We start from the raw sequence: 20,709 nt of genomic DNA, 5'->3' as shown, positions 1-20,709 counted from the left end.
GTTGATTCTCTTCGTGACTAAAATCAACTTTTTTAAACACTTGGTGCATTTCAAATGTAGTCCATATAAACATCCCCTTCAGATTCTTTGACGATTGCATTTCCATGGGAGATCACTGCGTAGGATAAACATACAAGTGTTGTTTAGCCACACTGTGGTTTCAATTATGTCAGGGGCGTAGCTACCCCTCTATTCATGAGGATTCATAAATGTGCTGGGGGTTCGGGGCAAACTTGAAAATTTTGAAAACCATGGTGCAATCTAGTGCATTCTGGGCGTTCCGATGTGCATTATTTAGTACTGGAAAATAACCAGTTTTAGATTCATGTAGTCAAGTTCGCATACTGCAACTTTGGTTGATTTTTTTGTCAGAATCATGTGGATTCAGCCGCGTATTCACGTTTAGGCGGCTACACGCCTGTATGTTGTGCATATGAATGTATAATTTGGTTTAAATGATGCATCCTTAATATAACACCTCATTGCTGCTACACCAATAGAAACTTCATGGGATGTTAATAGTAAAAGAACTAGCACTGACGTTCCCATTTTTGTCTGGGTCATTTAAATAATAGAAAACAATTTACAAGATAAACAAATTTGTTTTGACTTCTTTAATGAATTATATAAAAAACATTGTACAAAGATATCATGACACTTTTAAACAATAAGTATGGTTGTTAATTAAACAGTATCTAGCTTTAAAGATTTAGGCAAACCATTGGAATTTTACAGCGGTCTTAAAAGGTGTATTTAAAGCTGCAATCTCACCGATTGATCGTTTTGACTACCGGTACTCTTTTATTGTTTGTCTATAAATGGACAATTTTTTGGCATAAATGTCTAGACCCAATTTTAAGTGATATAAGAATGCTGAAAAAAGATCAGATAGCAGTTTATCATATTTATGTTAAAAAAATGATGTTTTATGGCTAAAAGCATTACGAACAATTTAATGTAAATGAAATTTTCGGCACTTTTACATTTCTGATGGGTTCTATTGTGAATTATCTAATATGACTGAATTAAAGGAATGATAACCAAATCAGCAGATTTTGAGACAATTTTGTGTCTTAACTGACAATCTGTAAGAGTGCAGCTTTAAGTACCATTATACCTATTTCTTAAAAGTGCTGTTTCTCATCTGACAATACCATTCAAAGCCATCATTTCAACTATGAATTTATTTTTAACTTTCAACTTTTCTATAGCATATGCAACAAAATATACCAAAAATACAAGCCATGAACAATATGATTGTTCAACTTGCATTATCTTTGGCCTTTTGAAACGACCATTTTCCAGTTTTGTCTATTTGTAAGTTATGCCCTGAGGAATAAAGTATGACTGTATGAATCATAAAAAGCAATAAAAAACACTAAAAATATGCCCCAACCCCTGTAATTTCTAATACAGTAGTAAAATCAAGAAATTAAACATTTAGAGCTGCACTCCCACAGATATACCGTTTTCACAACTTTTTTTTGTTTTTGAATGAGCAATTTTTTGCGTAATTATCTGCAAACCAATGATAAAAGATTGCTGACAAAAGATCAGATCACAGATTTCATATTTCCGTTCAAAAATTAATGTTACTAACGGTTTAAGAAAAGTGCATAAAACATCAATGTTTAAACTTATATAGAAAAATCTGCCATTTAATTTTTCGCAAAAATTGGATGGTTCCAATCCAAGACATAAAATGAGAAAAGTTGTCAAAACGTCCAAAATGTGAGAGTGCAGCTTTAACGTTTGAAAGTAACTCTGCTTACCTCTTGCCCCTGAACAGGGTTTAATTATATTATATGCCCAGTGGGTTTGTCCCTGTATATTTGATTGTATGATTGCAGTAATGGATAATGGTCTAATTATCTTCTGACAATTTTTCACCAATTTTAAAGAAACAGAAAACACATATTAAGCTCATATAACGCTGTACAATTTAATCTCATTCATTAGGATGAGAAAAATTCCCTAAAAATATTAATTGTGGAAACATATATCATTTAAATACATACAGGAAATGGCGACATCATTTACCCTTTAGTATGAAAAATGCAGTTTCCTGATATTTGAATAGCGGTTCTTTATTTAAGCATCTCAATTCATTCAACATACACATAGTATGTATCAAGTTTCATAGGAAACCAAATCATCGTAACGATGGTTTTCAAAGCAAATATTCACACTCTTGACAAACTTCTTTTCCTAGTTTCAACTTTTGAGACTTTTTGATGAGCCTGCACCTTCCCCCTCTTATGCTGTGGCTTCAAGCAATAAAGCTACCAGCTCAAGTTGCACAACTGGTGAACAAGACTGCTGATAGTCGACAAACTGCACACCTGATGCCATGATAAATCATGTCCATCGACTTCCAGAATGACGAAATGACGCAGCACAGAATTGATTTCAATTGGACCTCTCTGTACTTTCATCCCCTTGTTGTAGTCAAAGACTATATCTAAGTGTGCAGTGCGGGATCTCGAGAAGCTTTCTGCTCCTCTGATGAAGTAAGTTTGGCAGAGTGTGAAACTCCTGTCTACTCATATGCCTGGACACATGTGATCTATGTCTTCTTGTGTGTGCCCAACCATCACCTGAAATTGTTTTAGAGGAAGTTAGTGCTTGATTACAAGTCAATGTGACAAAACAAGGTCTTTCATTTATGCCACCAAGAACTAGTATTCCAAGTTTCATAACTCGTATGTTAACTCAAAGCAATTGAGCAGAAACTGTTTGGTAATTAATTTTAAGTCACTGCTTCCACTTATACCATCAGAAATATTGAACGTGAACCGACTGACCCAAATGCTATTCTAAATAATTTTTATGTGCAGAAACCTTAATCCTATTGACACAAAAGTAATCCAATAGTATGTCTTCACAAACCATTCTACAACAATATTTTGTCAATTTAACTCAAAGATTAATTATTGTTTTTTTGTCAGACAAACACAGAGATGGCCCTATATCGCTCACCTGATTTGAGAAAGGATTCTAACTTAGTTATTGTTTGGACACTAACTGGACACTTTTGGTCTGACTTTATAATGCTGCTGGTGAAAATATTAAAAGTCCCTAAATAATGGGCTTACAAAAACATGAAATAAAATGTATTTGTTTAAAAATTACAAAGGGCCATAACTCTTACAATATTTAAGTTTGTATTGAGCAGAATAAAAGGCTTTGCCTAAAATACAAACTTAAAACTATATTTACAAGTAAAACAAAACAAGAGCACCGCGAAACGGAGCATTATACGCCCGAAGAAGATTCGGCTCGAGGTCCTTTTTATGTAGTGATGATTTGTAAAGTTATTTGAAAATCGCTTTATTAGTTACCAACTTATGGCCCGGACACGGAATTGCTAACGGACGAGTAACAAAGATGTGGCCCGGACACAGAATTGTTAACGCCCCCCATGGTGATTCTAGTCTTTGAGGTATGGACCTGGAAATTGCGCGCGACACATCCTTTTGATGTAGTGATGATTTGTATAAAGTTATTTGAAAATTGCTTTATTAGTTACCAAGTTATGGCCCGGACACGGAATTGCTAACGGACGGACAGACGGACGGACAGACAGACAGACGGACAGACGATGGAGGCCATAACATAATACGACCCTTCGGGCGTATAAAAATCTACAAATATGTTTTTTGTATCTGGTTTTTGAGAGAGAATGATCGGAAGAAAAACATCACACATTTAAAATCATATTAAAACATAATTTAGTTTTTTTTTTAAATTATATTCTATTTCAAAAACACTGCAAAAGACAAGACACTTACGTTTCAATTTCTTGATTTAATACATTGATGATTATCAATTCTTATGAAGCGAGATGGGTCTTACACTCTGACCAGTGCAACGTGCATGTTCTTAGTTGCTCAGTTATTACCTTTCTTAAAATACTCCTCTTGATCTGAGCCACGCCAAAATGATGGGAGATGCTTTTGTTGTATTTTCCATCGGAATGTATAGCACCTCTGTGTTTCTGTTTGTCTCCTGAAATAGTAAAAGTTTATTAATAATAATCACAATAATAATAATCAGTGACTTTTACTGAAATTATTTTCACCGATTGTGCCTTGCACATTGGGGAACAAAGTTGACTTCTGAGGAGAAGATTTTTCCATATAGACATATAACAAAAAGTAGCTCCGCACCCTGGAGCAATGATTTTTATGAATCAATATCCGGTGAAGAAAATTCATACAGGGTATTGAAACATTTTTTTGCTTCAAATGAAGACTTTTAAAAAAGATAACTTAACTAGCTCTTCATCATATTAAATAACAATTAGCAGTCTATGCCGCACACGGAGCCCCGCATTTGATCTTTTACCATAGTTTGATTGAGAGTTAAGTTTCACATCGACAAGTCTTTACAGGTCTATTAAAGCTGCACTCTCACAGATTGAACGTTTTGAAAAAGGTTATAATTTTTATCTTGGAATGAACAAATGTATGCAAAATGCATGGAAACCTGTGATATAAGACGGCTGACAAAAAATGTCTTTGAATTCCCGTCAAACATGTCCGAACCAAATTCAACTTTGGATAATCACTGTGATTCACGATGAAATTCAGCACTTCTTGCCCAGTATATATACGTTTACTTTAAGCGGAAGGCAAATTAAAACAAACACATTTGTCCGAAAATTAATCAAGCTTTAAATGGTAGTAGAATTGTCATTTGTTCATGTAATTTTCAAGAATCAGGAAAGGAAATAAATGTTCTCATGTTGCCAATTTAGTCTCGATCATCTAGACGCTTGTATCCAAATCTATATCGTTCATTGACTCTAATTAGAGCGGCTTTATGATTGAGACTAGCCGGTTCTTTGATAATTGTTACGATCGAACAGTGGTTGAAAATGTAAAGTGAGACCAGTTTTTTACCTGTTATTGAACAAACTGTTATGTTGGCAGGACTGTCCTCCTCAGCAATGCAAAGAACAGCAATGACTGGCTGGCACTCTGTAAAATGGCGATTAAAACATTATGTCCAATTAAAACTGTCCCATTCTAAACAATCCATCAGCAATATATATAAATGAGCTGCGCCATGTGGAAATGTGTCTTGGGAAGTTGACATCATTCCATGTAATGATGTCATAAAGATGAGCAGAAGACATTACTTACTATGCAGTAAAAGTTCTTACATTAACAGTAAAGATATCTTTTTTTGAGGAAATTAATCAAAGTGAGCTCTTTTATGTCATGTTTCTACAGTACCGTAGGTCTTGTACACATCTATGTTACATATATAAATAATAAACAGGAATAAAATGAGGAGTTGTGTACACACTAATTCCTCCTTATGTACTGTGTAACTCGAGAAAAACAATTCATAATTCTAGTAAAAACAATCCATAATTTAAGTAAATCTCTAGAATTCCCTTACTTTTCTCGCTGTACAAAAATGAATGAGGAGTTGCAAACAAGCAGGGCCATAAAACTTTTGCCATTTAAACTGTACCACAACAGCAATTTAAAGACAGTGATACTCATTGATGGAATAGGCACTTAGACAGCTACATTTTCTGAGAAATGGAGATCAGACTAAATTCTCCAGAGATAATTTATAGCTTTATTTGAAATAAAGAACATGTTACAGTGTTTATGTTAAACTTGTTACTTATCCCTGATTTAACACAATCATTACCTTCAAAATGGTGATAAAATAAAAACAAATATACCTTATTAAACACTGTTTACTATCACATCTGTACCCCCCCCTCCCCCCTTCTTACATACCTAAGCGGCTCTTACCAAAGTAAAGAATGAAGGTCCACAAGGCCAATTATAAACCATGAACCATGAGAATCCTGTTTACTAATTTGATTTTAAATCACCCAAAAGGCTTTCTACACATAATGGTTCCTTAATTTAAATCTAGCCTCCAAAGTTGTGATTTCATTGAAAGACTTGAGATACCTTATTTAAAAAAATGACGAAAGGAAAGCTTAAACGTAGAAGTCTGGACGGGTATACGAGCCTGGAAATAAAAACACAAAAGCTCACCATGCTGCTAAGGATTCTTATATAATTCCCGGCCCAAGTTCAGCTGGAGATGTTGATTCCACACGGCTGGATAACCGGCCCAGTGCACCCAAGCTTGGCAATTTCCAGGTCCATACCTCTGCAAGAGGAGGGTGTATATCTGGGAAAACGCATTTATAATCAATTTGCGAAAGTTTTTATCCGCCATAAGTAGTGAACATGTATGTGGCTTATAGATTATCTGAAATGAAGTTTAATAAAGGAGACAAGGTTCGGTCTGGGATCTAAACCTGGATTTTGATGCTGAAATTGCAAGTTTTGTTCAAATGAAGTATTAACTTAAAGTGAGTACAGAGATATCTTGAAGCCCAGATTTATCACTTACCTGAAGTTTGTAGGGCTACAATTTGCTGTAAACTGCAGGAACTGTCCCCATGAGCCTTTTGTCTGTAAGGGGAATGGTGGCTTAGGTAATTGGTGGTAACACTCTGCATTTCTTATCCACACACAACACAGTGTATCTGAAAATGACAGAGAATGGCCATGCACTTATGAAAGCTATGCTAGAAATACGCCGTTATAAGTGTATCAGATGACATTTCCACACAGAAATTGTTAGGCCACCAATACAGCAGTACTGACATCAATGACGAAAACATATATATCTGTCATGGAGCTGTGCTGGTTCTGTGGCGTCAAAACCACTGCAACTTGGTAATTCACTAGAAACATCTTTTCAGAAAAAAGAAACAACCAATACTGGGTAGGCTTTGTCACCCAGTGAACACCCAGAGCATCTTGTTACTTTGAGCATCTATTTACTTAGAAGTACAATGTAGCGTCATTAAGATCTCAAATTAACAAAAAAGTGTATCCGAAAGCTTTAAATACTGAACGAAGTGTAACTTTGAGGCGGGCTGCGAGCAAATACTTTCAAGGGCAGAAATCTCCCAGAAGTTTGAAAAAGATTATGCAAAGCTCTAGCTTGATGATTTTGGCCCAATTTCAAATTGTTACTCAGTAACACGACGGCGTAAATTTAATCAAACATCAATATAGTTACACAGGAAAATAAGAAATAGCTTTAAACTCTCTCACATTCATGGCAGAGTGTCTGGTGACGGTTAAACATTCAGCCTGGTGGCTGGGGTAACATATCTAAATCTCTAAATGGATGATCTGATCCCAGCCAACAGATCAGCGAAACACGAATTGTATTGCGTGTCCGGGGGGGGGGGGGTCCCAAGGATATCTTTACGCAACTTACCATAGCCGCCTTGCGTTTTTGTTCACAAAGCCGGCACACACAGTTCATTCTCAGTTTGCATGTTGTGTACTGAAAAGTTCCAGCTTTTCATGACACTCGCAATAAACCTATCCATGAATTAAAACAAATTAACAAATAACTACCAGGTAATTATGGAAATATAAATGTCATTTTTTACTTAAATTATTGATAAATACAACTTATATTGTAGTCAAACTGGATAAAATATCAGGAAAATGTGTCCTGTTCCAAAAAGTGTGTTTTGAAGTTGCAGACAATAGACCAAAGACCAAGAATTTAAGTGTTCAGACAGGGGCAGGCAAATCTTAAAAAAAATATCAAAATTTTAAAACTTAAATAAAACTAAAATTATACAAACCTTATATAAATCATGTGTTAACTTGAAAATACATACAAGAATACAATGTACACATAATCAAATGCTACCTCAGAGAATCATTTTTTTCAAGAACTACTTAAAGGGGTACTGCAACCCGCAAGCCTTTCGTTGTGGGCCGACACCTTTAAACCTCTTTCCCGCACATTTATTAAACACGTCTTATGTTTTGTCAGTGCCGGTTTTGATGACCAGTATAAATCCAAAAGCAGTTTTTCTGCCAAAATTTACCCAAATGATTTGGATGAATGCTTAACAAGAAAGTGCAGTGTACACAATCAAATAAAGTATTTAGTGTTCCAGCAATAATGAGCAATCTGAAATCTGACCCCTTACATTCCTTAAATATTCACAAAGTGTTAAGTTCATGTGTTTGTTATCTTTTTATGATTCAAATGGTAAAAAAATGGTGCAAATGTGAGAAGCCCTGAAGAGGAAAACTGATATTTTAATAGAAATAGTGATGAAATCACTGACATTATGTTTACTTAGCAACTAAAGCAACAGACCAACCAGACCTACCAGTATGCAAATCTATATTTAACTGCTAAATTTTAAAAACCCAAAACATACAGATGAGATCTGTGGCGCAGTTGTTTACATTGTGTGATTTAAATGCATATATTTTTGTTGGTGATTAGTTTAAATCCAACTGAAGCAATCTCTTATCAATATAAACCTTAGTTCATCCAACAAATTAAATATTTGAATGTTAGAGGATTTGTTTTCAGAAGATCAGCAATAATGTTTTTTCTTTAATTGTCTCAATGAAAAATGTAATGTTCAAGTTTATAGGCGCTGTTTTATCTGAGAATTTCCCTGGGTGTGAACCGCTTACTGTGTCCAAGTTATCCAAGCTGGATCTAAGACATTACTACAATATGGGCAATTTGCTCTGCCATTTTTATAGATAATACCCGGTAGTGTATTCCAAAGGTATTCTTTTGGTACATTGAACTCACAACAATATTTGAACTCCTGACGTCCAGCACCGCTGTCAGATTATCTAATCCAACCACTATGCCATTGCATGCTCTTTACTGAACGAAAGATAAATGAATACTCACAATTTTGAACAGTATTTTTTTGGTCACAGATAGCAACCTTTTAATCCCACTTAAACCTGTCTTCCCTATTTGGCAAACGGAGAATTTTTAGAAAATTTGTTATCTGATGATCCTGTAAATTTTGTGTGGTTTGACTAAATACTGTTCGAATTTAGCAAATCAAAACTAACATTTTGGGTTTATTCAGTGTAGACCCTAAAATATCAATTTTGATTTATAAGTATGTAGGTTTGTTTAAAAGCTCAGTACAGTTTACTTTACTTGTTAAGTTATCCAATTTCTGTAAAAAAATATTACTAAACTTGACTATAAAATACTGTAGGGGGGCGTGTCGTAAAGTTAAGAAAAAATCCAAATAATGCAACAGTCAATTGCAGCATGGGCCCCCAAGGTCCTGCTAATAGCGGGGACTTTGACTTTCGGTCCAGCCAATCCCAGGTAAAATTCCCGCTCTGCACAGACAAACAGCTGGTAAAAGCCCTGTCAAATGAATTATGATCATTTCGTAACCGCTCATTGTTGGTCATTTCGTAACCATTGTGTTAGTCAATTCGTAACCGTTAAGAAATCGAATGGTCATATCTTAACCGTTGACTCCTATAATTATGAGGAATTAATTTAATACCATTTGAATTTACAAAATAAGTTTACTGTAAGTATAAAACATAAAAATAACAACATAAACAAAGTTAAATCTAGTAGTTGTATTCCTTCTTTATTCCTAAAAGTGTAGTGCGATTTGCCAATAAACTCTGAAACTATGACAAATAGAAACATTCACACTAGCTATTTTTTATGTTGCGAAGGAAATATTTTAAGCAGGCTGAATATTAAATGTAATAATTGTTTAATTCATAGATGTTCTACCATTGAGAGGAATTGTGACCTTAAGCCAATATTTTTAAATATATAGACCATATTACTTTAGAATTTCTTTTTTATTAAATTGCATAGAAGTATTGTAAAATGTAGTGAGTTTGCCGAATGAGATTATGCGCTTTTTATATGCTTATTGTATTAAAATGTGCCGATATGTTTAATTTTGTATCTTGTTATTGGAAATTAATACCATAAGGCCAAATAAAAAATAGGTGTGTTTCAGGCAACACTGCTAAAAAAAAGGGTAGGTAGGTCGGAATATTTTTTTATTTATTTTTATTTTATTTTTTTTTTTTTTTTTTGATATATTGATTTCAGTAACTGTTGACTCAGAAAGTAACAAAAATAAAAGTCATCAATTTTCAGGTTTATCAGTAGTTTTTAAACATGTTACATGCTTCAAAGGAAACATTCTTTATTTGTCTGGTTAAATACTTTTGACAATGATGGTTGGATTTCAACTAAGTTATGGTACACCACTCTGCTATTATTTGAGACTTTCCAGGAACGGTTTTACTTTTCTTTATGCACCCGTTTGCTTTCAATCACCCTCTGTAGAATACTAACCTCCCTGAAACATAATTACATGAAGAGTGGGACGGCAAATTTACCATATAAGACATTAGCCAAGGAAACCTCAATGCTGTCAAGAGGACCTGGGGGTTCAGGTTTGAAGAACAAGTAACATGCAGGTTTTATTGCCAAAATTGCACACTTAAGTCTGACATATCAATCCGAAAGTCAGTATCTGACACATTTGTATCTGACAAGAAAATATAGTTCAAGAATTGAAACATACCTGCCACACAAGCACAAACGTAATTCACCTTAAGAGTTCGGACATTCTATAAATTCGGACATCCATTATTATTTTCAAAAACATAAGTTGTATTTATCATTAATTGAAGTAAAAAATGACATTTATATTTCCATAATTACCTGGTAGTTATTTGTTAATTTGTTTTAATTCATGGATAGTTTTTATTGCGAGTGTCATGGAAAGCTGGAACTTTTCAGTACACAACATGCAAACTGAGAATGAACTGTGTGTGCCGGCTTTGTGAACAAAAACACAAGGCGGCTATTATAGTTGCGTCAAGATACCCTTGGGAACCCCCCCCCCCCCGACACGCAATACAATTCGTGTTTCGCTGATCTGTTGGCTGGGATCAGATCATCAATTTAGGGATTTAGATATGTTACCCCAGCCACCAGGCTGAATGTTTAACCAACATCAGACACTCTGCCATGAATGTGAGAGAGTTTAAAGCTTCTTATTTTCCTGTGTAACTATATTGATGCTTGATTAAATTTACGCCGTCGTATTATTGAGTAACCATTTGAAATTGGGCCAAAATCATCAAGCTAGAGCTTTGCATAATCTTTTTCAAACTTCTGGGAGATTTCTGCCCTTGAAAGTATCTGCTCGCAGACCGCCTCAAAGTTACACTTTGTTCAGTATTTAAAGCTTTCAGATACACTTTTTGTTAATTGAGATCTTAATGACGCTACATTGTACTTCTAAGTAAATAGATGCTCAAAGTAACAAGATGCTCTGGGTGTTCACTGGGTGACAAAGGCTACCCAGTATTGGTTGTTTCTTTTTTCTGAAAAGATGTTTCTAGTGAATTGCCAAGTTGCAGTGGTTTTGACGCCACAGAACCAGCACAGCTCCATGACAGATATATATATGTTTTCGTCATTGATGTCGGTACTGCTGTATTGGTGGCCTCCCAATTTCTGTGTGGAAATGTCATCTGATACACTCATAACTGCGTATTTCTAGCATAGCTTTCATAAGTGCATGGCCATTCTCTGTCATTTTCAGATACACTGTGTTGTGTGTGGATAAGAAATGCAGAGTGGTACCACCAATCACGTAAGCCACCATTCCCCTTACAGACAAAAGGCTCATGGGGACAGTTCCTGCAGTTTACAGCAAAGCTCTCAATTGTAGCCCTACAAACTTCAGGTAAGTGATAAATCTGGGCTTCAAGATATCTCTGTACTCACTTTAAGTTTGTACTTCATTTGAACAAAAGTTACTATTTCAACATCAAAATCCAGGTTTAGATCCCAGACCGAACCTTGTCTCCTTTATTAAACTTCATTTCAGATAATCTATAAGCCACATACATGTTCACTACTTATGGCGGATAAGAACTTTCGCAAATTGATTATAAAAGCGTTTTCCCAAATATACAAACTCCTCTTGTAGATACTGCCCATGGTGAAGCTTGGGTGCACTGGGCCGGTTATCCAGCCGTGTGGAATCAACATCTCCAGCTGAACTTGGGCCGGGAATTATATAAGAATCCTTAGCAGCATGGTGAGCTTTTGTGTATTTATTTCCAGACTCGTATACCCGTCCAGACTTCTGCGTTTAAGCTTTCCTTTCGTCATTTTTTTCAAATAAGGTATCTCAAGTCTTTCAATGAAATCACAACTTTGGAGGCTAGATTTAAATTAAGGAACCATTATGTGTAGAAAGCCTTTTGGGTGATTTAAAATCAAATTAGTATAATTATAATTGGCCTTGTGGACCTTTCATTCTTTACTTTGGTAAGAGCCGCTTAAGTATGTAAGAAGGGGGAAGGGGGGGGGGGGTACAGATGTAATAGTAAACAGTATTTAATAAGGTATATTTGTTTTTATTTTATCACCATTTTGAAGGTAATGATTGTGTTAAATCAGGGATAAGTAACAAGTTTAACACAAACACTGTAACATGTTCTTTATTTCAAATAAAGCTATAAATTATCTCTGGAGAATTTAGTCTGATCTCCATTTCTCAGAAAATGTAGCTGTCTGAGTGCCTATTCCATCAATGAGTATCACTGTCTTTAAATTGCTGTTGTGGTACATTTTAAATAGCAAAGGTTTTATGGCCCTGCTTGTTTGCAACTCCTCATTCATTTTTGTACAGCGAGAAAAGTAAGGGAATTCTAGAGATTTACTAGTATTATGGATTGTTTTTCTTGAGTTACACAGTACATAAGGAGGAATTAGTGTGTACACAACTCGTCATTTTATTCCTGTTTATTATTTATATATGTAACATAGATGTGTACAAGACTTACGGTACTGTAGAAACATGACATAAAAGAGCTCACTTTGATTAATTTTCTCAAACAAAGATATCTTTACTGTTAATGTAAGAACTTTTACTGCATAGTAAGTAATGTCTTCTGCTCATCTATATGACATCATTACATGGAATGATGTCAACTTCCCAAGACACATTTCCACATGGCGCAGCTCATTTATATATATTGCTGGTGGATTGTTTAGAATGGGACAGTTTTAATTGGACATAATGTTTTAATCGCCATTTTACAGAGTGCCAGCCAGTAATTGCTGTTTTTTTTATGCATTGCTGAGGAGGACAGTCCTGCCAACATAACAGTTTGTTCAATAACAGGTAAAAAACTGGTCTCACTTTACATTTTCAACCACTGTTCGATCGTAACAATTATCGAAGAACCGGCTAGTCTCAATCATGCAGCCACTCTAATTAGAGTCAAAGAACGATATAGATCTGGATACAAGCGTCTAGATGATCGAGACTAAATTGGCAACATGAGAACATTTATTTCACTTCCTGATTCTAGAAAATTACGTGAATAAATCCCATTTAAAGTTTGATTAATTTTCGGACAAATGTGTTTGTTTTAATTTGCCTTCCACTTAAAGTAAACGTATATATACTGGGCAAGAAGTGCTGAATTTCATCGTGAATCACAGTGATTATCCAAAGTTTGAATTTGGTTCGGACATGTTTGACGGGAATTCAAAGACATTTTTTTGTCAGCAGTCTTATATCACAGGTTTCCATGCATTTTCGCATAAATTGGTTTATTCCAAGATAAAAATTATAACCTTTTTCAAAATGTTCAATCTGTGAGAGTGCAGCTTTAATAGACCTGTAAAGACTTGTCGATGTGAAACTTAACTCTCAATCAAACTATGGTAAAAGATCAAATGCGGGGCTCCGTGTGCGTCATAGACTGTGTTAATTTTTATTTAATATGATGAAGAGGTAGTTAAGTTATCTGTGTTAAAAGTCTTCATTTGAAGCAAAAAAATGTTTCAATACCCTGTATGAATTTTCTTCACCGGATATCGATTCATAAAAAACATTGCTCCAGGGTGCGGAGCTATTTTTTGCTATATGTCTATATGGAAAAATCTTCTCCTCAGAAGTCAACTTTGTCCCCAATGTGCAAGGCACAATCTGTGAAAATAATTTCAATTAAAGTCACTGATTATTATTATTGTTATTATTATAAATAAACTTTTACTATTTCAGGAGACAAACAGAAACACAGAGGTGCTTTACATTTCAATGGAAAAACAAAAGCATCTCCCATCATTTTGGCGTGGCTCAGATCAAGAGGAGAATTTCAAGAAATGTAATAACTGAGCAACTAAGAACATGCAGGTTGCACCGGTTACAGTGTAAGACCCATCTCGCTTCATAAGAATTGATAATCATCAATGTATTAAATCAATAAATTGAAAGCAAGTGTCTTGTCTTTTGCAGTGTTTTTGAAATAGAATATAATTTTTAAAAAAGACTAAATAATTTTTTAATATGATTGTGAATATGTGATGTTTTCTTCTGATCATTCTCTCTCAAAAACCAGATACAAAAAAAACATGTTTGCAAATTTTTTTGTTTTACTTGTAAATATAGTTTTAAGGTTGTATTTTAGGAAAAGCTTTTTATTCTGCTAAATACAAACTTAAATATTGTAAGAGTTATGGCCCTTTGTAATTTTTAAACAAATACATTTTTTTCTTCATGTTTTTGTAAGCCCATTATACAGGGACTTTTAATATTTTCACCAGCTGCATAATAAAGTCAGACCAAAAGTGTTCAGTAAGTGTCCAAACAATAACTAAGTTAGAATCCTTTCTCAAATCAAGTGAGCGATATAGGGCCATCTCTGTGTTTGTCTGACTAAAAAACAATAATCAATCTTTGAGGTAAATTGACAAATATTGTTGTAGAATGTTTTGTGAAGACATACAATTGGATTACTTTTGTGTCAATAGGACTTAGGTTTCTGCCCATAAAAAATATTTAGAATAGCATTTGGGTCAGTCAGTTCACGTTCAATATTACTGATAGTATAAGTGGAAGCAGTGACTTAAAATTAATTACCAAACAGTTTCTGCTCAATTGCTTTGAGTTAACATACGAGTTATGAGACTTGGAATACTAGTTCTTGGTGGCATAAATGAAAGACCTTGTTTCGTCACATTGACTTGTAATCAAGCACTAACTAAATCCTCTAAATTCTTTTCAGGTGATGGTTGGGCACACACAAGAAGACATAGATCACAGGTGTCCAGGCATATGAGTAGACAGGAGTTTTACACGCTGCCAAACTTACTTCATCAGAGGAGCAGAAAGCTTCTCAAGATCCCGCACTGCACACTTAAATATAGTCTTTGACTACAACAAGGGAATGAAAGTACAGAAAGGTCCAATTGAAATCAATTCTGTGCTGCGTCATTTCTTCATTCTGGAAGTCGATGGACATGATTTATCATGGCATCAAGTGTGCAGTTTGTCGACTATCAGCAGTCTTGTTCACCAGTTGTGCAACTTGAGCTGGTAGCTTTATTGCTTGAAGCCACAGCATAAGAGGGGGAAGGTGCAGGCTCATCAAAAAATCTCACAAGTTGAAACTAGGAAAAGAAGTTTGTGAAAACAATTGTTACAATGATTTGGTTTCCTTTGAAACTTGATACATACTATGTGTATGTTGAATGAATTGAGATGCTTAAATAAAGAACCGCTATTCAAATATCAGGAAACTGCATTTTTCATACTAAAGGGTAAATGATTTCCTGTATGTATTTAAATAAGATATGTTTCCACAATTAATATTTTTAGGGAATTTTTCTCAACCTAATGAATGAGATTAAATTGTACAGCGTTATATGAGCTTAATATGTGTTTTCTGTTTCTTTAAAATTGGTGAAAATTTGTCAGAAGATAATTAGACCAGTATCCATTACTGCAATCATACAATCAAATATACAGGGACAAACCCACTGGGCATATAATATAATTAAACCCTGTTTAGGGGCACGAGGCAAACAGAGTTACTTTCAAACGTTAAAGCTGCACTCTCACATTTTGGACGTTTTGACAACTTTTCTCATTTTATGTCTTGGATTGGAACCATCCAATTTTTGCGAAAAATTAAATGGTAGATTTTTCTATTTAAGTTAAAACATTGATGTTTTATGCACTTTTCTTAAACCGTTAGTAACATTAATTTTCGAACGGAAATATGAAATCTGTGATCTGATCTTTTGTCAGCAATCTTTTATCATTGGTTTGCAGATAATAACGCCAAAAAATGCTCATTCCAAAACAAAAAAGATGTGAAAACGGTATAACTGTAGGAGTGCAGCTCTAAATGTTTAATTTCTTGATTTTACTACTGTATTAGAAATTACAGGGGTTGGGGCATATTTTTAGTGTTTTTATTCCTTTTTTATGATTCATACAGTCATACTTTATTCCTCAGGGCATAACTTACAAATAGACAAAACTGGAAAATGGTCATTTCAAAAGGTCAAAGATAATGCAAGTTGAACAATCATATTGTTCATGGCTTGTATTTTTGGTATATTTTGTTGCATATGCTATAGAAAAGTTGAAAGTTAAAAATAAATCCATAGTTGAAATGATGGCTTTGAATGGTATTGTCAAATGAGAAACGGCACTATTAAGAAATAGGTATAATGGTACTTTATTTATTTTGATCAATTTTAGATATTGTATGAAAATTATTATCTTATTTAGTACATGAGACCTTTTAAACAGTTATTGACAATAAAACAATGTGTATATGAAGCTTTAGATCAACACTTAAAGCTGCACTCTTATAGATTGTCAGTTAAGACACAAAATTGTCTCAAAATCTGCTGATTTGGTTATCATTCCTTTAATTCAGTCATATTAGATAATTCACAATAGAACCAATCAGAAATGTTTGGTAAAACTGCCGAAAATTTCATTTACATTAAATTGTTCGTAATGCTTTTAGCCATAAAACATCATTTTTTAACATAAATATGATAAACTGCAATCTGATCTTTTTTCAGCAGTCTTATATCACTTAAAATTGGGTCTAGACATTTATGCAAAAAAATTGTCCATTTATAGACAAACAATAAAAGAGTACCGGTAGTCAAAACGATCAATCGGTGAGATTGCAGCTTTAAATACACCTTTTAAGACCGCTGTAAAATTCCAATGGTTTGCCTAAATCTTTAAAGCTAGCATACTGTTTAATTGACAACCATACTTATTGTTTAAAAGTGTCATGATATCTTTGTACAATGTTTTTATATAATTCATTAAAGAAGTCAAAACAAATTTAGTTTGTTTATCTTGTAAATTGTTTTCTATTATTTAAATGACCCAGACAAAAATAGGAACGTCAGTGCTAGTTCTTTTACTATTAACATCCCATGAAGTTTCTATTGGTGTAGCAGGAAGGAGGTGTTATATTAAGGATGCATCATTTAAACCAAATTATACATTCATTTGCACAACATACAGGCGTGTAGCCGCCTATACGTGAATACGCGGCTGAATCCACATGATTCTGACAAAAAAATCAACCAAAGTTGCAGTATGCGAACTTGACTACATGAATCTAAAACTGGTTATTTTCCAGTACTAAATAATGCACATCGGAACGCCCAGAATGCACTAGATTGCACCATAGTTTTCAAATTTTTCAAGTTTGCCCCGAACCCCCCAGCACATTTATGAATCCACATGAATAGAGGGGTAGCTACGCCCCTGACATAATTGAAACCACAGTGTGGCTAAACAACACTTGTATGTTTATCCTACGCAGTGACCTCCCATGGAAATGCAATCGTCAAAAAATCTGAAGGGGATGTTTATATGGACTACATTTGAAATGCACCAAGTGTTTAAAATAATTGATTTCAGTCACGAAGAGAGTCAACCATACCCCACACTTGTTGGAGTAAGATGAAATGTCCACTTTCCGTGAGAAAGAAAGTACATTGAAAATGTTCATTTGATTCAAGTGACTATTTTTTTATAAATATGTTGCAATACATAAAATACGTTATTTTTTATAATTGTTTACCCATGTTGAATTTTATTTGGCAAATTTATAAGAGATTTATATACGAGGGCATAGCCAGAAGTTCGTGGAAAAGCTTGATAAAATGAAAACAATATGCAGCATATCTTTTAAACTTTCATACAATAATAATCAGGTAATTTGAAATTAAGAATGCGAGTTTCATCGTAAAGCATGTCATAACGACAACGTAGTGATCACTATGGAAACAGGTGGTCGCGCATTCCTCCGCAGTTGCTAAAATAACCCATGACAATATCTTGTTTTGTTGACCACTCACATTGAAAGCAATAAATCGGCGCGAAGGTTTGCACATTTGACGTGACGTTAATAACGTGTGATGAAGTGAAGTTTTAAGTCAGTGCGTTTGTTTGTTTATTTCAAAGGAAACATTTTAGCTTGAACGGTATAGTTAAATTTTGTTTAAAATGACGCCAGAAGACAGATTGATAAAACGGGCAGTGATACAGTTCTGAGTGAACCTAGGGAAAACTCCATCGCAAACACTTAAACTGATGAATGAAGCATCGAGTGAAACTCAAGTGAAGCGAATGCTCGTTTACAAGTGGCACAAGCGGTTCAGTGAGGGGTGGCAAAGCATTTGTGACGACGTGAGGTCTGGGCGACCGGTTTCACAAACTACAGAGTGTGACGTCGAGGCCGTGAAAAACATCGTTGACGCTGATCGTCGAGTCACTCTTTATGAAATATGCAAGATGTTGGACATGAGTTATGGGTCGGTACGGAGGATAATGAAAGACAGTTTGAAAATGAGTCGAGTGAGTGCGAGTTGGGTTCCACGGCTGCTGACAGAAGATGAGATGAGCAAAAGAGTACGGGAATCACGCCGATTCTTAGCTCGGTACTAAAAGGAAGGAATCCGTTTTCTTGAGAAGATAGTCACTTGCGATGAAACCTGACTGTTTTATTACGACCCTGAGACAAAACAGCAAAGTAGTCAATGGAAGACTACCGGTTCCCCGCCTCCGAAGAAGGCACGACCATCCTGCTCGATAGGAAAGTATATGTACATTGTCTTCTTTGATGTGCAAGGTGTAATCCTACTCCATGTAGTTCCGCAGAGCCAATCTGTGACGGATGCTTCCTACTCGAAGGTAAAGTGATATATAACAAAATTCATTTATATCAATATTTAGGACTTGATAAAATCTGCATTAAACAATGTTTTAAAAAGTTTATGATTAAAATATGGGATTGAATAAGTGCTAGTTTTAATCATAATATTTGATGAAGTACGCAATACGCGACAAATGTTATGAGCCTCAGTTATGTTCTCCATTTAAGGTTTTGAGGTGTGACTTGTAGAGGGCGATGGCATTTAAGAGACCACAGGCGTTGCATGATGGGTGGATTCTTCACCAGGAAAATGCATCAGCGCATAGATCGGAGGAGGCACAGACTACCGCGACAATCCAGCTTGAAGCGGAGATCCTTCCCCACCCCCCTTATTCGCCAGACCTACCACCATGCGATTTTGCCCTATTTCCGAAACTTAAATGTGAACTAAAGGTAAACGCTTCAATGACTTTCAGGCACTACAGAGTGAAGCTCAGACACGCCTGTATTCGTACAAGTCAGAGTGGTTCAGTGACATTTACCGGCAGTGGGTAGCGAGACATCGACGTTGTATTGCGGCGAACGGCTCTTACTTTGATAAGTTATGACGTTGACGTCAGATTCTGACGTTTGAACTGATACTGATCTCATGTTAATGAAAAAGCTGTAGTTTCCTTTATATTTTATGTATCAGTTTGAAGTTTTATACGTCATTTACAGCTGAAATAGATTTTATAGCGAGCTGACGTTCGTTGAAAAACATTAAAATGTGTTTATTGTATTAAGCAATTCCACGAACTTCTGGCTATACCCTCGTATTAAGAAACTCGGAAAGTATGTGAATGGTTTGGACCGGCTTCCTCAGCCGCTAAAGAGGATTTGATTATGACATACTTTTTTTTAAATCTTTCGAACATGAGTTTTTGAGTTAATATAAGCGAAGCGTTAAGGCTTTTAAAAATGCATCTTTTACTTGGATTTTATAGATTGCTATTATGAAATAAAGTATGGCGTATCAAACGAAGTTTTAAAACTAAGCTATTGATGGCTGAAACCCTTCAATAAATATTGATATGTGCTAACATATAGTCTTTGAAGTCCAATATTTGGAAATGCGTTACTAACCCGATTCAACAAAAGGCTATTGCACAATCAGTTGATTGACATAATCACGTGATAAACCAATAACTTCCATTAAGGTTAAAATATTCAACACCTTAGTATGAGTCCCTGTGGGCGAGTGGATAAGCGATCCGTTTTTTATTCTATGTGTTATCTGCACCCCTATGTGCTTGCTCCCAACTTGAACAAGATTATTTTTTAATATTTCAATCGTTTTTTTTAAATGCAATTGAAGTATAAAAGAAAATCAACCTGGTTACTATCATTTCTGAAATTTCAGTACCAAGGAGTAAAATAAATATGCATGTAAGTGTTTTCAGATGCATTACGAGAAAAAAATATGTTTGGTGCCAAAACATGAGAGAGTCTCTTTAAACGGAAAAGTTTTGGCAGTTTCTCAGTCAGTCAGATGGTGATAAATATAATGCATAGCATCATTGCTCTGGAGTACGAGAACGTTGTATACAGAGTATTTTTTTACTGAACATGCGTCTGTTTATGTTGATGTCATAACAGGTTTAAACTGCTTAAAGGAACTATAACATTATGAAACAACAAATCTGATTACAGATATCAGTGGCAGATCCAGGAATTGACTTAAGAAGGGGTACGTGAAACTCATGGGCTTAATCTTTCCACATCCGTCCCTCCCTCAGAACAGTCCCGCTGGGACCGATCCCACCACCCTGAATCTGCAATTGGGTACATGCATTAAAACCGTCTACCGTCGTAGCCTATTGGT

General features: G+C 35.0%; 1 long non-coding RNA gene across 1 annotated transcript; it reads right to left on the bottom strand.

Annotated features, from left to right (window-relative positions):
- Positions 1-3,914: 3,914 nt before the first annotated feature.
- LOC128234069 (uncharacterized) lies at positions 3,915-6,128 on the bottom strand. Its single transcript, XR_008260862.1, has 3 exons — positions 6,030-6,128; positions 4,905-4,982; positions 3,915-4,008 (listed from the first exon to the last, which is right to left on the bottom strand). It is a non-coding gene; the product is annotated as an uncharacterized LOC128234069 (long non-coding RNA).
- Positions 6,129-20,709: the final 14,581 nt, after the last annotated feature.

This window comes from Mya arenaria, chromosome 5 (assembly GCF_026914265.1).
Source record: "Mya arenaria isolate MELC-2E11 chromosome 5, ASM2691426v1".
Lineage (NCBI taxonomy): Eukaryota > Metazoa > Mollusca > Bivalvia > Myida > Myidae > Mya > Mya arenaria.
The sequence above is the reverse complement of the archived record's forward strand: the minus strand, read 5'-3'. Positions and strand labels throughout refer to the sequence as shown.